The following is a 21,168-nucleotide window of genomic DNA, read 5'->3' on the forward strand; positions in this document are numbered from 1 at the left end:
CAGAAAGGGATTATACATTTTACAAATAAGTATATAAAGAAGGATTTAGGGGCACCTGGGTGGCTCAGTGTGTTAAAGCCTCTGCCTTCCGCTCAGGTCATGGTCCCACGGTCCTAGGATCGAGCCCCACATCAGGCTCTCTGCTCGGCAGGGAGCCTGCTTCCCTTCCTCTCTCTTTGCCTGCCTCTCTGCCTACTTGTGATATCTGTCAAATAAATAAATAAAATCTTTAAAAAAAAAAAAGAAGGATTTAGCCTTATTAGTTGTTAGAGGAATGCAAATTCAAATACAGCGCTAGTGGCTGAGGAGTTCAGCTCTGGTCAAAAACCTATGCGTGGTTTTTCAGGCCTAATCATAGACAATTAGGAAGGTTTACCTCACAGGCCTCTGGGGGGAAAGCTGTACTCCCCTTAACAGAATTGGCGTACCTAGCTAACACACTGCAGTCTCTGAAGGGAGTTGCAGTCAAGTACTCAGCTCTGGCTGGTCATGCGCTTGCATTTCTAATCCAGGCACCTATGTTCTAAAGATTATATAAATGGATAAGATCATCAAAAAAATCGTGCCTTATTTCAGATGATGTATTTTGCTTAATTCACCTAAAGAAAATTGATTTTACTTCTCTTTTCAGTAAGACATTCATTTATTCAGTAGATAATTATTAGAAACCCCCTCTCATTTTGCACTATATAATGCTGGGTCATAGGGATGGACAAGATCTGTCTTCATGGAGTTTATGGTTTCCTGAAGAAGACTGTCATTAAAAGGATTTGTCAAAAGAATTGAGTTTTAGGACAAAAAGAGCAAATGGATTTATTGTAAGAATACTTTCTAAGAAAAATATAAACATTTCCCAAATGATTATTTTTGAATGAATAATTGAAAGTTCACAGATTAATTTTAAAAGATTTTCATGCTCTTTAGTGTTATGTCATATTAAAGTAGCCTGTATTCAATTTTTAAAATAGAACCCACAAATGTAATACTATTATTATTATTGTTTTTATTGTTTTAACAGTTATAGGAAATTTTTTTTTTTTTTTTTAAGAGAGCGAGGGGGATGGGGCAGATAGAGAGGCAGAGAGAGGACCTTAGGCAGGCTCCATGCCCACCCAGCACAGGATCTGACTTGGACTCAGTCTTATAGCTCTAAGATCATGACCTGAGCTGAAATCAAGAGCTGGATGCTTACCTGACTGAGCCACCTAGGTGCCCCAATAATTATAGAAAACTTAAAGAGCACTTTATTATATAGTTGACATTGTTTAAGTACTTTATATGGTTGAACTCTTTCTCAGAAGTCATTCTGAGGTGGGTGCTAATGCTGTCCCTGTTGTAGAAATTATAGTTTCTATCTGTAAGCTACCAGAATTTTCTAGCTTGAAAAATAAGTGTTGATATTAATAATATCTTTATTAAAGTTGTCTATTTTTAATAAGTTAATGATTTTAGGCATACAGGAAGAAATTTTGAGAAATGATTATTTGACCAATTTTTAAAAGAATTTCAATAATATTAAATGTAATTAGATTGCAAAATAACAAAGACAGAAATTATACTATGGAGACTGTTGTGATCTTTTATTGTGATTTTTATTTTGCTAAGGAGAAAAACATGACTAATGAACCAAATTTTTTGAGGAATTGCTCTTTTTCTGCCCTGGGTTATAAAAAAGAGGCTTTTTCTTTAAGACAATTATGACACCTTTGTCTTCTTCATTCATTCCACATGGAACAACATACATAGTTCTTAAAATCTGGGGGAAAAATAAAACACTGGGCTTAATCTACAGAGCTGCTGCTTCTCTGCAATTTTTGTCCAATATTTAAGGGCCTGCCCTGATCAATGCTACATGTAACTGGGTGGGTGAGTCAACTTATTTCTGGACTTTGGTATTAAAACTGTTATATCTTCTTTTTTTTTTTTTTTTAAAGGTTTTATTTATTTATTTGACAGAGAGAGATTACAAGTAGGCAGAGAGGCAGGCAGAGAGAGAGAGGAGGAAGCAGGCTCCCTGCCGAGCAGAGAGCCCGATGCGGGACTCGATCCCAGGACCCTGAGATCATGACCTGAGCCGAAGGCAGCGGCTTAACCCACTGAGCCACCCAGGCGCCCCAAAACTGTTATATCTTCTGACCTAAGATTTAGGATAAATAATGTTAAATTTGTTGAGCTCCTTCTACCATTCCTTTGTATTACTTTTAATTTTTTCAGACACTGTATAAGAGATGCTATCCGTTGACTCTTGTTGACAAACCGAATTTACACTTTATTTTTATACAGTTATCTTCTTTTGAAATGCATTATTAAATAAGAATTAAATTTTTTTAATATGGTATTTGTGGCACAGTTTAAACTGGTAAGTATGAAGATTACCTTTGTAAAGAGTGATGTGCATTATTACTTTCATACTACTTTACATATAAGGATGACAATGTCAGTTGATATTATGACATGAGAAAACGAAGGGTAAATGAAGTACAAAATTTAAAAATCCAGCTGAGGACTTTGTGTTTGAATGGATAATAAATTAACAGCCAAAATTTCAAATCTAAATATTTGAATTCAGGCCTGAACATTAAAACAAGATGAGTAAGTCCCAACATAAATTACAAATTACAACCATTTGAAACTTCCTTGAGTATACTAGAAAAATAAATTATTCACTGACTGATTTCCTCAGGAAACTCTTATAAATTAAATACTGATTTAAGTCTTTTTTTTTTTCCCCTCCTAAAATGGATTAAAAGACAGCTTTTATAAAAAACTTAATTAGCACTTCTACTTTATAATGCTAGTACATATGCTACTTATGAAATCTTCTTTGGGAATATTCTCATCTTAAGGTAGATCAAATTCTCTCTTAATAAGAAGATCTCAATTAAGATTTCTTAGGCATTTCTTGTGATGAGGCAAATTAAGGATTTGTTGATATAAGCAAATGATTTATATATTGATTTACTTTGCATGGCACATTGTTGCTTTAGCATTAGGGGATGGTTATTTAAAGAACTAAATTGCTCTGCAGGGTGTAGATGGAGCCAGGCAATGAATGGTTCCAATCAAGCCACCCACATTCTGGCAGGATGTCTGTGACTATGGAATTATGGATGCCATTACTCGAAATGTACTGCTAATTGTAATCTCTATTCTGAATCCAGGAGAATTTAAAAGACTTTTGACTGGTAAAGACTTATAGCCGTATTGAATCTCTATAATTTAACCACATCAAAGCATCTCTTTATTTTCATTAAAGACTATCATAAGACAGCCGACTATACTATATACATGTGCACACACACACAAGCACAGACATATCAAACACTGGGATTCAGACATATTTCTTGATGTATCAGGGAGATGTAAGGCTAAGAGACCTTTAATATGAAGATAGGATTTACATCATTCTGAGAGAAGGATCCAGACATAATAGGCTTAACCCAATGTGAACCCTTAATCATATTAGAAATAATCATTTATTATAGAGTATATATTGTCTGTCATACCATTTTTTTCCTGAGTCAGGACCTTTGGGTGTCCATGTCCAGAGTCTTACAAAAGTAATTCAGAAAGAACCATGGCACCTGTTACCCTACTTTGGGAATTCATAGATGATAAAACCCAAGCCAAAGGTAAGAAGATATTCATCTTATTCACTCACACTAGTCCTTAATGGAAGCCCTGTGTGAACTGGGCAGCAGCCCTGTGTGAACTGGGCCACACAAAAGAACAGGAGAGTGATCATATAGAACTATGAAAACAGGGAAGACCAAGTGGTCTTGTCAAGCCTAGCAGACTCTGCCAGCACTGAGGTACCCAGTGAAAAATGACACTGGCTTGGTTTGTTTGGTGTTTTTTTGTTGTTGTTGTTTCCCTTTTTGGCTACAGAGCTGCAGCCACACTCAGTAGGAGAAGTTACAATGATAGCAAGCTTAACTCTTACAGAGAATAATTGAGAGAATTTGGGGGAGTTCTTTTTCAAAGGTACAATGGCATAACATTTTCTAGAAATGTTAAAAGATGATAGCCTTTATATATAACAATCACATATAAATATAATATTTTGAAAATCCTAAATTACAAAATGAGAAACTAAATCTTAAAGTCTTAAGCTGTATAAAAAAGAAATTACGAATTACCTATAAAAATAAGATTTTCACCCACAGTATATTTCATATCAGCCCCATACATGCAATAAATCAGTGGTAAAACATATTCAAACTGCAAAGGGAGTGGGGGGCAAACAACTGCTAACCTAAACTATGCCTGAAGAAAGGGCTAAACAAAGAGCATCAGAAATGTATTAACTAAGACACAATGTTAGAGTTTAAATCTACCAGGTCACTGCTGAGAGATTTTTGGAAGAATCATCTTTAACAGGTTAGATCTTGAATCAGAGAATGTTAAATAAAGAACAATAATGTATAATACATGAAAGATATGATGGCAACCATCAAAATCTGTTAAGCAATAGAAACACTTTTCTCTAACATTGAGATGTTTGTTTCAAGAACTCCAATAACTTGGATTTATATTTTCATTACTAATATGCCCAGTAAATAAAAATACATTTAGTAAAATGTTTATGGAGAAAATATATCTGTTCACTTAAAAATTGGACTATGCTTCTCTATCTAGATAGAATTCTGTGTTTATCCACATATAAGATTTAGTAAATTAATTGGGATCATTAGCTTATTTTAAGCCCCTACTGAAATTCTCCTGAATTCAACCTGTATTAAACAGCTGCTCAGATTTTTTTAAAATTAGGAACCTGATTAAAACATGTTTCCTTTATGGTTTTAAAATTCTACACAATAAAATTAAAATGACTTAGATTTAAAGTGATTCTAGTTTTAAAGCCCAATTCAGATCCTCAATCTACAAAAAATAAATGAAAAATGTATAAATATATTTTGGAATCAATTTCTGTATCTTCAGACTTGAACCAGAAGCTAGGGTTATTTTCATTCATTTCTTTTTATTTTCTGCTAAAAGCATTAAATAGGGACCTTATAAATTTCATAGTAGTGAGGAATGTTCTCCCAGGATTACTAATTGGTCTAAGGATGCTGGGTAAATATAGGGCAGGAGCAAACTGGTAAAAAATCAACTTGGAATATAGATGGGAAGGAGACTAAGAGAAGACCATAAATATTAATTAACTGGAGATTTTCTTAACTTGCATATGCTTTTACCAGTCAGCATATATGATTAAATTAACACAAGAAATTCCAGTTAAAGACTGTTTTTAAAATCCCTAAGGGGAAAAAAAAATCCTAAAACAGTTCTACAAAAAGGGATGGAAAGGGATGGGAAAAGAGTACCAAACAGGTAACAGACTACATTCAGCTGATGTAGCAATATAAAGACGGGTATTATTTAGAGATAGAAGAAAGAACTTACTAAGAAAAGAGGTTTGTTGCCTCCTAGCCATAAAAATTGAGGAATTTTATGGGGGGATTTTAATATGTTTTAATTCTAGAAATTGTGGCTCTTCTTTTTTTTCCTTTAAATGTCTAATGCGTTTTCCCTCAATTTTACTCTGTTTCCAATTTCTCTACCTCTTCATCCGAATTTTTATTACTAGTGTGTTATCATCTCACAATTGGTTCTTAAACCATATAAAATTCTCAAATTTGATGATTGGTTCTAGAAATTTATGTCTTTAGTAGTTGTGTTTACTGGTTATATTTATAAAATCAGCATTACCCATGGAATTATATAGTGGAATGGATCTAATAGAAAAATAAATGTATTCTTGTCATTAATTCATGTCCTTTGTGCGACAACATTCAAAGAAGAAACCAAAGCACATACTAGGTACCAATGTTTCTTTTGTCTGACATTCTCTTTTTTATGGCTTTTCTTTGTGGAGTATTTCGTCAAATAATATATGTTTTGGGACGCCTGGGTGGCTCAGTAGGTTAAAGCTTCTGCCTTCGGCTTGGGTCATGATCCAGGGTCCTGGGATCCAGCCTTGCATTGGGCTCTCTGCTCAGCAGGGAGTCTGCTTCCCTTCCTCTCTCTCTGCCTGCTTCTCTGCCTACCTGTGATCTCTGTCTGTCAGATAAATAAATAAAATCCTTAAAAAAATAAAAAAATATGTTTTTCTTAACATAATCTTTATAAAAAGTAAATTTTATATATTCTTTTACACCCCAAAATAACTCTTGTTCATAGCGGTGTTCATTTGGTTGAGATAAAAATACATTACTATCCTTTAATACTTATAGTTAACTAAATGCTTGTTGGAATAGCCCACTATATTATTTATTAAACCTGTTTTATTTTGTTATTTGGTCATGTATATTTAATATTTAAGAAATCTCTTTTTATTGTTGTTATCTTACACATCTTTTTATCTTTAAATCAACACAGATGATCAGCCTTTCATCCTGATCCTTCTAACACCATAATGTACTTAAAATTAATGACATGTTTGGTTGTTGGGTTTATTTATGAATAAAAAAATTTATGTATTGGTATCAGTAACTAAGCTTTTGTTGGTTTCCTGGCTCTTATGTAATTGTCATACCCTGACATGAATGACAATACCATTGTGACTCTTCATTTCTTTGCATAAATCCATATTTTCATTTGGCTAATTTTCCTTGTGCAGAAGAATGTCAACATTTCTTGTAGTGTGAGTCTACTAGTTATGAATTTTTAGCTTCTGCATAGTTGGAACAATCTTTCTTTTTTACTTTAAATATAGTTTTTTCAGTTACAGTATATAGGTTGACCATCTATTGATTTAAAGATGTTCCTCCACTCTCTTCTCAAATTATTTCCAATAAGAAACCTGTTGTAATACTTATTTTAATTTTCTGTATGTACATGGATGCCCCCCCACCAAGCTGTTTTTAAGATTTTATCACTGGCTTTGGTCAATTTTATTATAATTTGTCTTATTTATTATGCTGGCAATATTTTGGTCTATCGGATCTATTGCTTTATAATTTATATCAAGTTTTAAGTTTTCAGCCATAATTTCTCCAAATAATTTTTCACTTCCTCCACTCTATCTTCTTTGAGGATTCCTGTTATACATATATCTGATTGCTTCGAGTTTTCTGGCAGTCAGTTGAAGCTCTATTCATTTTTTTAGTAATTTTTTATTCTTTATGTGTTTTATTTTGGATAGTTTCTATTGCTTATCTGCCATTGATCCCATCTGGTGTGATTTTCATCACATACATTATAATTTTCATCTCCGTGAACCATAACTTGTTTCATATTTATATCTTCTATGTCTGTAGTTATCTTTTTGAATATATGAAATATAGTTTAAGCGCTATCTTAAATCCTTGATTGCTAACCTTAACATTTGTATTAATTCTTAGACTGTTTTGATTAATTGATTTTTCTATGTTTTGTAGATTATATTTTACTACTTCTTGGTAATGTGGTAATTTTATACTGTATTAAAAAACAATGTTTATTTTACCTTGTTGGATGCTGGATATTTTTGTAACCCTATAAACATTCTTGAGCTTTTTCTGAGATGTATTTAATATGCCTGGAAAGAGTTAGAAACTCTTAGGCCCTAATTTTAGTATTTGCTAGGCAAGACAAAAATCAGTGTTTAGTCTAGAGCCCATTATTCTTTACAACTAAGGCAAGACTATTCTGAGTACTCTGCCAAGTGTTCCATGATGTAGGAAGTATTCCAGCCTTGTGTGAGTGCCAGACAGTATTCCTTTTAATCCTTTTTGATAGTTCTTCCCTAAACATGGCGTAGTTTTCTCAAGCTCATGTGCTGATCAATATCCTGTTGAATAATTGAAGAGGATCCTCTGCAGATCTCCAAAGTTCTCCCTATGAAACTGTACCTGATATATATGCCACAAATTCTAGACAACTTCATCTCCTAGAATCTCAACTCCACCTCCTTAAATCAGGAACTCCCCTTGTTCTGACTAGATTCCTACCCCAATCCCAACACTGCCATCTGGAAACTCAAGGCAGTAAGCTTAGGAAATCATAAGGCTCAACTTGTCTGTGTCCTGTCCCTCAGGGATCATGTTTTTCATTGCCTGATATTCAGTGTCTTAAAAATTGTTGTTTCAGATATTTTGTCTGAATATTCAGTTATTTCAGGTAAGAAATGAATCTCTCCTATATTATTTTATATTGACTGACAATGCAAGTCATGGATAACATATAAAGAATTATCCTTTGGTGCATGGGTGGCTCGGTCAGTTAAACATCTAACTTTGGCTCAGGTCATGATCTGAGGGCTCTGGAATCAAGCCCGGTATGGGACTCTACCCTCAGCCAGGAGTCTTCTTCTCTTTCTCCCTCTTTCTCTTTCCTTCCCCCCAATTCATGCTCTCTCTCACTCACTCTCTGACTCTCAAATAAATAAATAAAATCTTTAAAAAAAAAGTGATCTTTGCTTGTTCTTTCTACGAAGTGTTATTTTTTAAAGAATTTCCATTGAAGGGTGCCTAGGTGCCTCATTTGGTTGGGCATCAGACCCTTGGTTTCAGCTATGGTTATGATCTCAGGGTCATGGGATCAAGCCATTCCAGGCTGTGAGCTCACCACTGGGTCTGCTTGAGATTCTCACCCTTCCTCTCCTTTTGCCCCTCCCCCTGCTCATGCATGCACGTTCTCTCTCTCTCTCTCTCTCTAAAATAAATAAAATTTAAAAAATAATTCCCATTAGGATCATATAAGATATTTGCTTAATGTCAAAGTCTGTCTAGAGTCAGAAAATGTCAGGAGACCAATACTTTGTATAGAACATATCCATATGGTATATGTAGTCTATATACTTATACCATACTTACAGAACAGTTATATTCTATAAGTATATATTATACTTATATTCTTTTCAGGAAAAGAATATAAAAATCCTCAAAAAGAAAAAAAAATTACATATAAAGTTTGATAATTTTTCTTGTAGTATTATCTATCAAAATACCTATTTATTGAGAAAACTGCCTCACAATGTTTTAACATGTCTAGCTAAGGGCTTTGATTTTAAGAGTATATATCTGTATCTATGTATAGATATACCTATATATTTTATTATATTTATAATTCACTATATATAAATATATGTATACATTTCTTTGTAGACAAAATAGATTAATTAAATTTTACTTAATTTTGAAGGGAATAATATCTGAGCTATTTAAATGAATCACTTTTCAAAACTATAGTCCAAGATTCAGAAAGATTTTAATAATTTCTACTGCAAATGATTTTCACTGTGGCTTTTTAAAAAATTTAATGATAAATCAGATTTACTATAATAAAAAGATTATGCTTGATACTGAGAAACCTAGAAACCAAAAATTGAAAGGTGAACATCTCAGGGCCCTAAAGTTAATAAAAGTCAATAAAAATATATACTCCAGATTTCTTATTTCTGAATTTCCTTCCTGTGTCTCCTGATGTGCCTATGGCATTATTCTTATCATCCAGGCCTGGAGGCTTTCATTGAGAAATATAATATCTGTTTTGAAGGGGGTGCAGTATGAGCAACATGGATGAAAGGGAATGAGATACAGGCTTTCCGTTATGGGATGAATAAGTCATGGAAATAAAAAGTGCAGCTTACAAAATATAGTCAATGATATTTTAATAGCACTGCATGGTGACAGATGGTAATTATACTTGTGGTGAGTATAGAATAAAATGTAGAGATGTTGAATCATAATGTTGTACAGTTGAGATCAATGTAACATAGTGTTTCCACATTACTCAAATTTTAAAAAGCAAATTTAAAATAAGCTATTTTTATCTTTATATATACTTTTGATGTAGTATTGTTTAAGTTTTCATGTTTTCAATTAAAGATACTACTATGCTAACTATATTAGTTTTATTGATTTCATAGCATTCTTTATCAAAACAAGTATTGATAATTTACATTTACTCACCAGCCACAGAAAATTTTATTCTCACTATATTTTGATATATACTAGATTTTATATGTTCCTAGTTATTATGTGTTATTATTAGAACACAGATTTTTACAGTATATGGTATGTTACATTAAGAAGGAAAGACACTCCTAGAAATCATCTAGTTAACACTTTGACTCTCTTGTTGCTGTCAAGATGGCTCTCTTTATTACCTGGAAGTCTAAATGTATCTAATTCATCTCCAACCCCTGATGTTTCTGTATCTATTACTTGTCCTTACGTATCAGATAAAATATGTATTAAAGATACAATCATTTATAATAATACCTGTAGCATTTACCTCACAAGTGCTAACACTGTTGGGAAATACTGATGGTAAAATATTCTCTTTGGAAGCAATGTTAACAGAATTAGAAAATCCATGAAGTTTCTCTCTTTACTTTTTCTTTCATAAAATAGTATTAAAATGACGTTATAAGAAGTGGTGATATGACAGTCCCAGAGTGGTATCTCATAGCAAAATAGTCTTTTGAACCATTTGATGTGTAAAGGGTCTTTTTGTGGAAATATTCAATACTTATATTATTACTTTTGTCTTGGGAAAATACAACAATCATAAAATTTAAAGCAGCCAAAATAAATCACTACACAACCATTAGATAGTTACTATAAGCAACAGAAAATAAAAAGTGAAGAAGGATGTGAAGAAATTAGAACCCATGTGCACTGCTGGTGAGACTATAAAATTGTGCAGTCACTGTGGAAGGCACTACGACAGTTCCAAAAATAAACAGCAGATGACTGTATGATTCAGCAATTCCACTTCTTGTTATGTACCCACAAGAACTGAAAGCAAAGACTTAAACAGATATTGGTATAGCAATGTTCACAGTGGAACTCTTTACAATGCCAAAGGATAGAAACAAACTAAGTGCCCATTAGTGAATAAATGGATGAGGAAAATGTGATCTACACATACAATGGACTATTATTCAGATTTAAAAATGAATGAAATTCTACTTGATTCTACAACATGAAGTATCTTGAAGACATTATGCTAAGTGAAATAAACCAATCACAAAAAATAAGTATTTTATCATTACACTTACATAAGATACCAAAGGAATCAAATTCATAGAGACAGAAGGCAGAGTGGTGGTTGCCAGGGAGGAGAAGGGAGGAATGGGGAATTATTACTGAATGGGTTAATAAGTTTCCATTGGAGATAATGAAAGGGTTCTGGAGATAGTGGTAATGATTGCACAACAATGGGAAGGTACTTACTGACAATGAAATGTACACTTAAAAATCATTATATGGTAAATTTTATATATGTTTTACTAAATTAAAAAAAAAACACTTCACAGAACTATCCACATTCTGACTGTCACAGTTGTAATTATTAGCTATTATTACTTAGACATTCCAGAGATTACAGCAGATACATTATCTTTAAGGTGTATATTTCAAAACTTTATTAAGTGAAACTATTTAATGAGAACACATGGATACTTAGTGGAGCAAAGTATGCACTGAAATGAGATCTGCATTGCTAAATAGTTAAGAATGACTGACAATAAATTTTCATGCACACACACACACACACACACACAAAATAAAAATAAAAAAATAAATTCTTCTGACTTTTACCATGATTCTTGTCACTAGGCTTCCATTGCCGAAATATCTTTGATGAGTGGATATTTATTTATTATATAAAATTATCTTCTAAAATGAAAGTATGAGTTATGATATACAAAGTTATTACAGTAGGCCATTTAAATTTTTTAGCCTCTTATGCCACATCTATTGAGAGAACCTTTAGGCATACTGGAATATACTAGACCAGATGAAATGTCACTGCTTTTCTTTGAGAACTTATTGCAGTTCTGTGTTTCCAGATTTACAAACATGACTAGGATTGGACAGTTCTAGCTTCTCGGCCTTTTGGCTAAGATCAAGTGTAGTATAACCTTGCTGAGACACAGCAGAGCTAACTACTAATTTTGACTAGGAAAATATATAGACCTTTTATACCCCTTCATCAGGGGAATAAAGAGGATTAGTTCAGCTAAGTGTAAAAATTTGTATAAAAGAGAATTAATCTTGAGATGATATAGGAAGTAGCTACAACATGGTTGCAAGAGGAGATAATGGTATCAAATGTTGCAAATGCCATTTGAATCTATTTATAGATAAAGTGAATTTCTTAGGAGACTTAGGCATTTTATTTTTTATTCTTTTAAAGATTTTATTTTTATTTCCTTGAGAGAGAAAGAACGCATGAGTAAGAGCAGGGGAAAGGGGCTGAGGGAGAAGGTGAGGGAGAAGCAAACTCGTCAATGAGCAGGGAGCCCAATGGGGGACTCTATCCCAGGATCATGACCTGAGCCAAAGGCAGAGGTTTAACTGACTGAGCCACCCAGATGCCCAAAACTTAGTCATTTTAATTGTATTTAGGCATGCAGAGGTGGTAATTATGTACATAAATAATTATGTACATACTCTAGTTATTTCCTGAAAAATAAAATAGATGAACCAGGTACAGCTAGTAATTAGCAGTCTTTCAGTACACAAATTTCTTTACAAAGAACTGACTTCCATTCTTTACAACTCCATGAATTGTTATCGTAAGGTGTACTGAATTTATTAAATAGTTTCCTTTAGAAATTAAGCTGCTGATAGTAATGTATCAATAGGCAACTTATACACTTTAATTATAATAACATACTATTAAATGTACCAAATTTTAGATATTAGATTATATGACAATAACTCTTAAATGCACAAAATGATCAAAATCAATCTTTTTTCCCAATTGAGAGTGCTTTTGCGTTGGTGGTATAGTGGTGAGCATAGCTGCCTTCCAATTGAGAGTGCTTTTTCAGTACTGTATAATCTTTGTGATGGAGATGAGCTAGAATAGAACAATTGAGAGCTATTTTGTTTCCTAAAACACTGGAATCCCTTTCAGATATACCATGACATTGAAAATGTGAATAATGTATCATTTATACCATGAAGTGTGCTTATGTATTTCCAAATAAAATTTAGGGTTATAAGGGTTGCAAAATGAAAGAGTTGGGAATCTGTCTAGATTATTTTCCCATTTTAGGCTATTTCTATATTATTATAAATTATTCAGTGGGAGTCAAATTAGATTGTGACTCTTTGAAACATATTTTTCTCTCACATATTTCCATTGATGTTAAATTTATATGCCTGGATGTGTGTGTTTATGTATATATGTATATGTATATATACATATGCATTTATAATGATTTAAGCAACACTAAGCCTGCTCATATTTTGTATAATCTGTTTTTATTTTGTATTACCTTTTTAAAAAAATTTTCAGATTCATTGGTAACTAAAAATTTATTTTTGGAGCTGGCTTTATTTCAAGTCATTTCCTTGTGGTTTGTCTCCCTCCCTTGAGACATTTCCTTAATAGAGAACTGGGAAGTCAATAAGAAAACAGCAGAGGCTACTGAATTTAATAGTCAATCACCTGATGGGGCTTGATCACTATGACCTTTTCATCCCAATATTCTTCTCTCGAAAGGAGACAATCTGTGGTGTTTATCTTATCTCTAGAGACACTCAGGAATTTATCCTATTCATTTTACTCTGATCTAAGTTCAATGTGGTGTAAAATGATTTTCTCTTCAGAAATTCTAAGCTATTCAACTATCTTCCCTTTACTTGCTAAATAAATCAGACAGCTGGGAATCTTCTGGTCTTTTGTTGCCTATTCTGTTATATTAAAAATTCATATTAGGATATTTGTAGAATGTTTAAAAATGACACTGGTGATTTCATTACATATTGTCAAATAAATGATACAGTTATACATTTATACTTAGAGTTCAGCTTGGTTAGATATTAAGTTATCACATTTAATTCATTGGTTACTGCTACCATGAAAATACTTCTCAGAGGTGTTTGATTCAGCCAATTGTTAGATAATCAACAGATTTTAGCAGGATATAATGGAGAATTTTCTTATTTTTGAAACCCAGAAGCTACTGAACAATTGTTAGTAATTTCAGAGGCTAGTGTAATCAATTCTCTTAAGAATCACAAAGGTATATACAAAGAAGTTGATTTTAGGTGGTATTCATGGAAAGACCTTGATAAAATTTTGTTTGTAAAAACACACCAGTAAGTTTTACTTCACACCATTTATATTGGTGGAAATTTCTGAATAATGTAGTCTTTTTTGATCTAACTTCTTTCACTTAGCATGTTTTTAAGGTTTCTGTTGTTGCATATGTTAGTAATTCATTTTTATTGCTGAATTGTTTATAGAGATAAAATATTTTATCTATTCATTAGTTAACTGACATATGGATTATGTCCTATTTTTAGTTTATATGAATTATGCTACAATGAACATTCATGCACAAGTTATTGTATGGATATAATTTTACATATTTTAGGGATAGATATCTAAGGGTAGAAAAATCAAATCATTTAATAGTTATACATATAAATTTTTAAGGAACTGTCAAATTCTATTCTAAAGCAGATGTACCATTTTACACTGCCATTATCAATATATTAAAGTTCTAGTTTCTACACATCTTTGCAAGAATTATTTGTTGTCAATCTTATGTTATAGACCAAACAACTGGTATTAAGGATCTTTTAAGTAGCACAAACTATACATTTTATAGGGTTTTATATATATATATATATATATATATATTTAGCCAAATAAAAGATATATCTCTTATTTGGATAAATGTCATTTATCTTCTTGCAAATTTGAATGTATAGTAAGAACTCTTAATATATTAAAGATAAAAAGTCTGTTTTCAAATGTGTGGTTTGCAAAAATATTTTCTTTCAGCTTATAATGTTTTTTTAACTTTCTCAATGCTACATTTTGAGGAGCATTTAAAATTTTTGTGTCTAATTTATTATTTTTGTTATGTCTAATTTTTATTTTTTAAATGTACTGTGATTTTGCTATTATATTTATGAAATTTTGCCAAATTTTGCCAAAGTTAAAATCACAAAGATTTGTCCTACATTTTCTTCTAAGTGTTATAATTTTAGGTTTCAAATTTAATAATAAATTTCTGGGCATAGAGCTGTTTATTAGATCCCTTTATTGTTATTTTTCATGTATGTGGGATCATTCATGTGGGATCATTTCTCATTTGTGGTTTGGTAATTTTTGTCTTTTCACTTTTTTTTTTTTTTTTTTTTTGGCCTGGTTAGCATTTTGTTTTTGTTTTTAATTGCACTGACCTGGTCAAAGAACCAGCTTTGAACTTTATTGATTTTTGGTTTTCAATTTGATTTACTTCTGGTCTAAATTTGATTATTTCATTTTTCTGCTTGCATTAGGCTTAACTTGCCCTTCTTTTCCTAGCTTGCTAATATAGAAGCTTAGATTATTGATTTTAGACCTTCTTTTCTAATAATGTAGCAATGCTATGAATTTCGCTCTAATTCTTGCCTTCATTGTATTCTACACAGTCTGATTCATTGTATTTCATTGTATTTTCAAATTTTTTTCAAAATATTTGGAAAATTCTTTTGTGATTCCTTTGTTGGCACACATTATTTAGAAGTTTTTTGTTTGTTTGTTTGTTTTTTAAGTCTCTAAATATTTTAGTATTTTATAGCTTACCATTGTTGAATTTCATTTTATGTTCTCTTCCAGTGTGGTCTGAAAGTATACATTCATATAGTTCCTATTCTTTAAAATTTGTTTGGGTGTGTTTTATGTGTTTAATTTAGATCAAAATGTGATCTATCTTGATAAATGTTCCATGTGAGCTTGAGAAGAATATAGGTTTCAGGGCTGTGGCATGTAGTAGTTTCTGAAAATCAGCCCCCATCCTTAAGGGCTTTCCAGAAGTCATCTCATTAACATAAATTCAGGTGTGGCTGGAAGGGATTTGTTATGATTAATAGAAGATTGTCTTTTCACCTTTATTGCTCTGGAGCTGTTTAGGAGCTGTAGGTGAAAAGAAAAACATTATAACAAAAGATGCTCCAATAATTCTTATCATGGTTTTAGGAGTTCTGGCCAGGAGTTGAGGAGGAGGGACTAGAGGTTGAATTAATTAATCGCCAATGATTTGATTAATTATACCTACATAATGAAGCCTCCATTAAAAACCCTAACCAAAGGGTTTCAGAGAACTTCCTGGCTGGTGAACACATGGAGGTGCTGGAAGGGTGATACTCCAGAGAGAGCATGGAACTTTATACCCTTTCCCCATTAGTTTCAGGGGTACATAATGATTTGCATTTATATGCATTGCAAAGTGGTCACCACAGTAAGTCTAGTTACCATATCCCCTTACAAATGTAATATAATGTTATTGACTATATTCCCACATTACATACCCATGACTTATTTATTTAAACTGGAAACTTATACTTTATTATTTCTTTCCTCCTAGTCCTCTCTCTTCTGAAAATGAATCTGTACTCTGCATCAATGAGATTGGGTTTTGTTTGTTCACTGTTTTGTTTTTTAGATTCTACATATAGGTGAAATCATGTAGTTTTTGTCTGATTTATTTTACTTAGTGTAATACCTTCAAGTTTCATCCATGTTGCAAATGATAAGATGCCATTCTTTTTTATGGCTGAGTAGTATTCCATTGTACATATACCACATCTCCTTTAACCATTTATTCATTGATAGACACTTAGGTTGTTTCCATATCTTGGCAGTTGTAAGTAATGCAGCAATGAGAATAAAGTCACATTTTTTTTAAATTAGTGTTTTTGTTTCATTCAGATAAATACCCAGTAGTGAAATTGCTGGATCATAAGGTAGCTCTATTTTTAACTTTTTGAGAAACAGCTATACTGTTTTTCATTGTGGCTAAACCAATTTACATTCTTACCAACAGTGTATGAGGGTTCCCTTTTCTCCACCTCCTTACCAACACTTGTTATTTTGTGCTCTCTTTGATAATAGCTGTAAGATTATATCTCATTGTTTGATTTGCATTTCTTTAATGATTAGTGATTTGAACATCTTTTCATGTGCCTATTGGCCAACTGCATGTTTTCCTAAGGAAATGTCTTTTCCGATCCTCTGCCCATTTTCTAATCTGAATTTTTGTTTGTTCTGTTACTGAGTTATATGAGTTCTTTACATATTTTGTATATTAACCCTTGTGAGATATGTGACTTATAAATGTCTTCTCCCATTCAGTAAGTTGTTACTTTGTTTTGTTGATGGTTTTCTTCACTATGCAGAATTTTTTAGTTTGATATAGTCTCATTTGTTTATTTTGTTTTTTATTGCCCTTATTTTTGGAGTTAGATCCAAAAAAATCACTAAGACCAATGTCAGGAAGCTTACTGCTTATGTTTTTTTCTAGGAATTTTGTGGCTTCAGTGTTACATTCAAATCTTTAACCCATTGTGAGTTGATTTTTGTATATGGTGTAAGAAATTGGTCCACTTTTATTCTTTTGAATGTAGTTGTCCAGCTTTTCCAAGACCATTTGTTGAGAGACTGTCCTTTCTCCACTGTATATTCCTGACTCTTTTGCCATACATTAATTGACAGTATTTTTGTGTGCTTATTTCTGAGCTCCTTATTTTGTTCTCTTGTGTCTATTTTTATACCAAATTTTGATTACTATATATTTGTATTATAGTTTGCAATCAGAGTATTATCCCTCCAGCTTTGTCCTTCTTTCTCAAGATTGTTTTTGATATTTGGGGTCTTTTGTGGGTTTCATACAAATTTTAGAAGTCATTGTTCTAGTTCTGTGAAAAATGTCACTAATACTTTGATAGGAATTGCACTGAATCTGTAGATGGGTTTGGGTAGTAAGGACATTTTAACAATAATAATTCTTTCAATCCATGAGTACAGAATATCTTTCCATTTATTTGTGTCTTCTTCAATTTCTTTCATTATACTTTTCAATGAATAGGTTTTTCATCTGCTTGATTAAATTTATGTATAGATATTCTTTTTGTGTAATTGTAAATGGAATTGTTTTCTTGATTCACTTTCTGATAGTTTGTTATTAGCATATAGAAATGCAACTTTTTAAAATTAACATGTAATGTGTTATTTGCTTCAGGGGTACAGGTCTATGAATCATCAGTCTTACACAATTCACAGCACTCACCATAGCTCATACCCTCCCCAGTGTCCATAACCCAGCCACCCTATCCCTTCCCCCCTCACCCCTCCAGCAACCCTGTTTGTTTCCTGAGATTAAGAGTCTCTTATGGTTTGTCTCCCTTCCCAGTCCCATCTTGTTTCATTTTTTCCCTCACTACCCCTCCAATACCCCCTACCCTGCCTCTCAAATTCCTCATATCAGAGAGCTCATATAATAATTGTCTTTCTCTGATTGACTTATTTCACTTACCATAATACCCTTTAGTTCCATCCACGTCATGAAATACATTTTTATACTAATTTTTATCCTGCCATTTCACTGAATTTGTATATTCCAGCAATTTTTTGGGTGGCATCTTAAGGGTTTTCTATATATACTATTATACTATCTGACAATAGTGACATTTTTACTTCTTCCTTTTTAATTTGTATGTCTTTTATTTCTTTTTCTTACCTAATTGCTCTGTCTAGGACTTCCAATGCTATGTTGAATAAAAGTGAGGAGAGTGGGCATTTTTGATCTGAGAGAAAAACCCTGCAGCTTTTCATTTTTGAGTTTGGTAATAGCTGTGTGTATGTCATATAAGGCATTTAAGATGTTGAGATATGTTCCCTCTATATTCACTTTGTTGAGAATTTTTATCATTAATGATGGATGGTGGATTTTTGTCAAGTGTTTTTCTGTATCTATTGAGATGATCATATGGTTTTATCTTTCATTTTGTTAATTTGGTATATCATGTTGATTGATCTGAAAATGATGAACTGTTAAAATAAGCAGTTCATTAGGTTCTAACAGAATGCCTGGAGGCCAGCAAAGAGGAAATCAATGCCAACCATAAGTAAGTCAGAGACCTGTCCTGGCTGGGAGGGCTCTTCTCACTTTGCTCAAAAGTATATTCCCTACAGATATTCCTGCCCAGATAAGCTTGATGCCAGACCACATTAAAGTGGATCAAATCAGACTGGCCCAATATGGCTGACAAAGTAGGCCAAAGTTCACATTATTCTTTCATTATACTACATTAACATACTAAAATCTACTCCCTAAAGGTGTCATGACAGGAAACCCCTGGCCAAAAAAGGAAGAAAAAGGAAGTACCTTACTTCCAAGAAATCCCCACCTGAAGTAATGAATGTTCCATTGAATGTTAACAGCTTTCAATAAAAGATAGAAACCCAAACCTCCAGGGGTATGGCTGCCCTTTGAACATGACCCCTCTCACATTTCTAGAGGGTACTTTTGCTTTGCAATAATGCTTCTTCTGTTATACTTTACTCTGACTCATCACTGAATTCTTTCTTGAGGCAAAGTATAGAACTGGCTTGTGGTTGAGATTACAGGGTCCAAAATACCCCAGGCTTATACACTCTAAAAAGTATCAGAACACTTTTGTAGTGTTTTACTTTACTTCTGATGATTTTCCTTTTCTGAAGTCTGTTGTCTTACATTAATATAGCCACTCCAGCTTTCTTTTGATTAGCATGTTATATATTTTTTATCTTATCACTTCCTTTATATATTTTTTTTATTTTATTTTTACGGTGTTCCAAGATTCATTGTTTATATACCACACCCACTGCTCTACTGTCCTTATATTTAAAGAGGGTTTCTTAAAGAAAACATACAGTAGGGTTTCTTATTTTACACACTCAGTCTGTCTCTTCTACTTGTTACATTTATACCATTCATATTAAAGTTAATATTAAAATTGTTGAACCAATATTTACCACCTTTGTAACTCTATTTGCTGTACTTGCTCTTTGTTTCTCCTTTTTAAAAATTTTATTTAAAGACTTATTTATTTATTTTAGAGAGAGTGCACATGAGGGGAGGAGCAGAGAGAGAGGGAGATAGAAAAAGAATCCTCAAGCAGACAGAATCCCTGCTGAGTATGGGGCCTGACTCAGGGTTTGACCCCAGGACCCTGAGATCATGATCTCAGCTGAAATCAAAAGCCGTCCAGGCATCCCAGTCTTCTGCTTTTAATTTTCCCCACTTTTTCTGATTTCTTGGTTTTAAGTAAGCATTTAATTTAGCTTATTTCCTCTAATCCATTAGTGTATCAATTATATTTTTTTCAAAAAATTGTACCCTAATCTATGACCACTTTCAAATAATAGTACACAACTTCACAGGCAGAACAAGTACTTTTTATAAGAGAATTTCCTATTGTTTCCTCCTTCCCATTATAAAATTCCTGCCATTTAATTAACTTTTCTTTATGTTACAATCACTCAAACATCATTGCTATTGTTATTTTGGACAGACAATTACCTATTAAATCAAATAAGAATAAGAAAAGAAAATATTTTATTTTACCTTCACTTATTCCTTTTCTGACATTCTACCTTTATGTAGATCTAATTTGTATAATTTTCACTCACTTTGAAGATTTTTTAACTTTTTTTGCAAGCCAGGTGATGGGGAGGAAGAAGCTTTTCTGCCCTATGGTCCTTCTAGCTAGACTTAGAACCCAACTGACACAAGACAGATTAACCAAAGAAAATCAAATTTAATAGTGTACATTTGGGGAATTCATACAGATAAGAAATTCCAAAGACAATAAGCAACATGAAGCTTATATGGATTAGAGAGAGGGGTGGGATCTGAGGACGCAGAAGAAAGATAGGCCATTAACAGTAAGGTGAGAGGAGATGTTTTGAAAAACAAAGGGTGCCCTCATAAGTAGGTAAGTTTCTCAGGTAAAGGAGAGTCTCTGTTAATAGTTCTCTTCCTGGTACAGGCTCTCCTTCCCAATGTAAATTTAGGCAGTTGAGGACTGAGGAGAGAATTTTTTCTGCATCTGTTATGTTTTGATTACTTTTAACTGAAAATGAATGCTTATGGAAAAGTGGCCAGTATTAGGAAAGACTGCCCTAGGACCCTACACAGGTCTACTGCAATAAACCCCTTAGGTTTTGTTTGTCTGAGAAACATCTTTATTTCTTCTTCACTTCCAAAGTACAATTTCACTGGATAGGAAATTCTAGGTTGGTAGTTTTTTTTTTTTCTTTCTGCACTTTAAATATTTCATTCAATTTTCTTGTTTGTATGGCTGGCGATGAGGAGTCTGGTGTAATTCTTAACCTGTTCCTTCTGAGTAAGGTTCCAGCTTCCTTTGAGATTTTCTCATTTTCATTTTGCTGCAGTTTGTTATGTCA

The 21,168-nt window shown here is 32.7% G+C and overlaps 1 long non-coding RNA gene and 1 pseudogene across 1 annotated transcript in view; one reads left to right on the forward strand and one right to left on the reverse strand.

Annotated features, from left to right (window-relative positions):
- Positions 1-21,168, reverse strand: part of LOC122893000 — a 162,405-nt gene that overhangs the window by 22,226 nt on the left and 119,011 nt on the right. The gene's annotated exons all lie outside the window — the stretch shown is intronic.
- Positions 11,813-11,949, forward strand: LOC122894783 (annotated as a pseudogene).

This window comes from Neovison vison, chromosome 13 (assembly GCF_020171115.1).
Source record: "Neovison vison isolate M4711 chromosome 13, ASM_NN_V1, whole genome shotgun sequence".
Taxonomy (NCBI): domain Eukaryota; kingdom Metazoa; phylum Chordata; class Mammalia; order Carnivora; family Mustelidae; genus Neogale; species Neogale vison.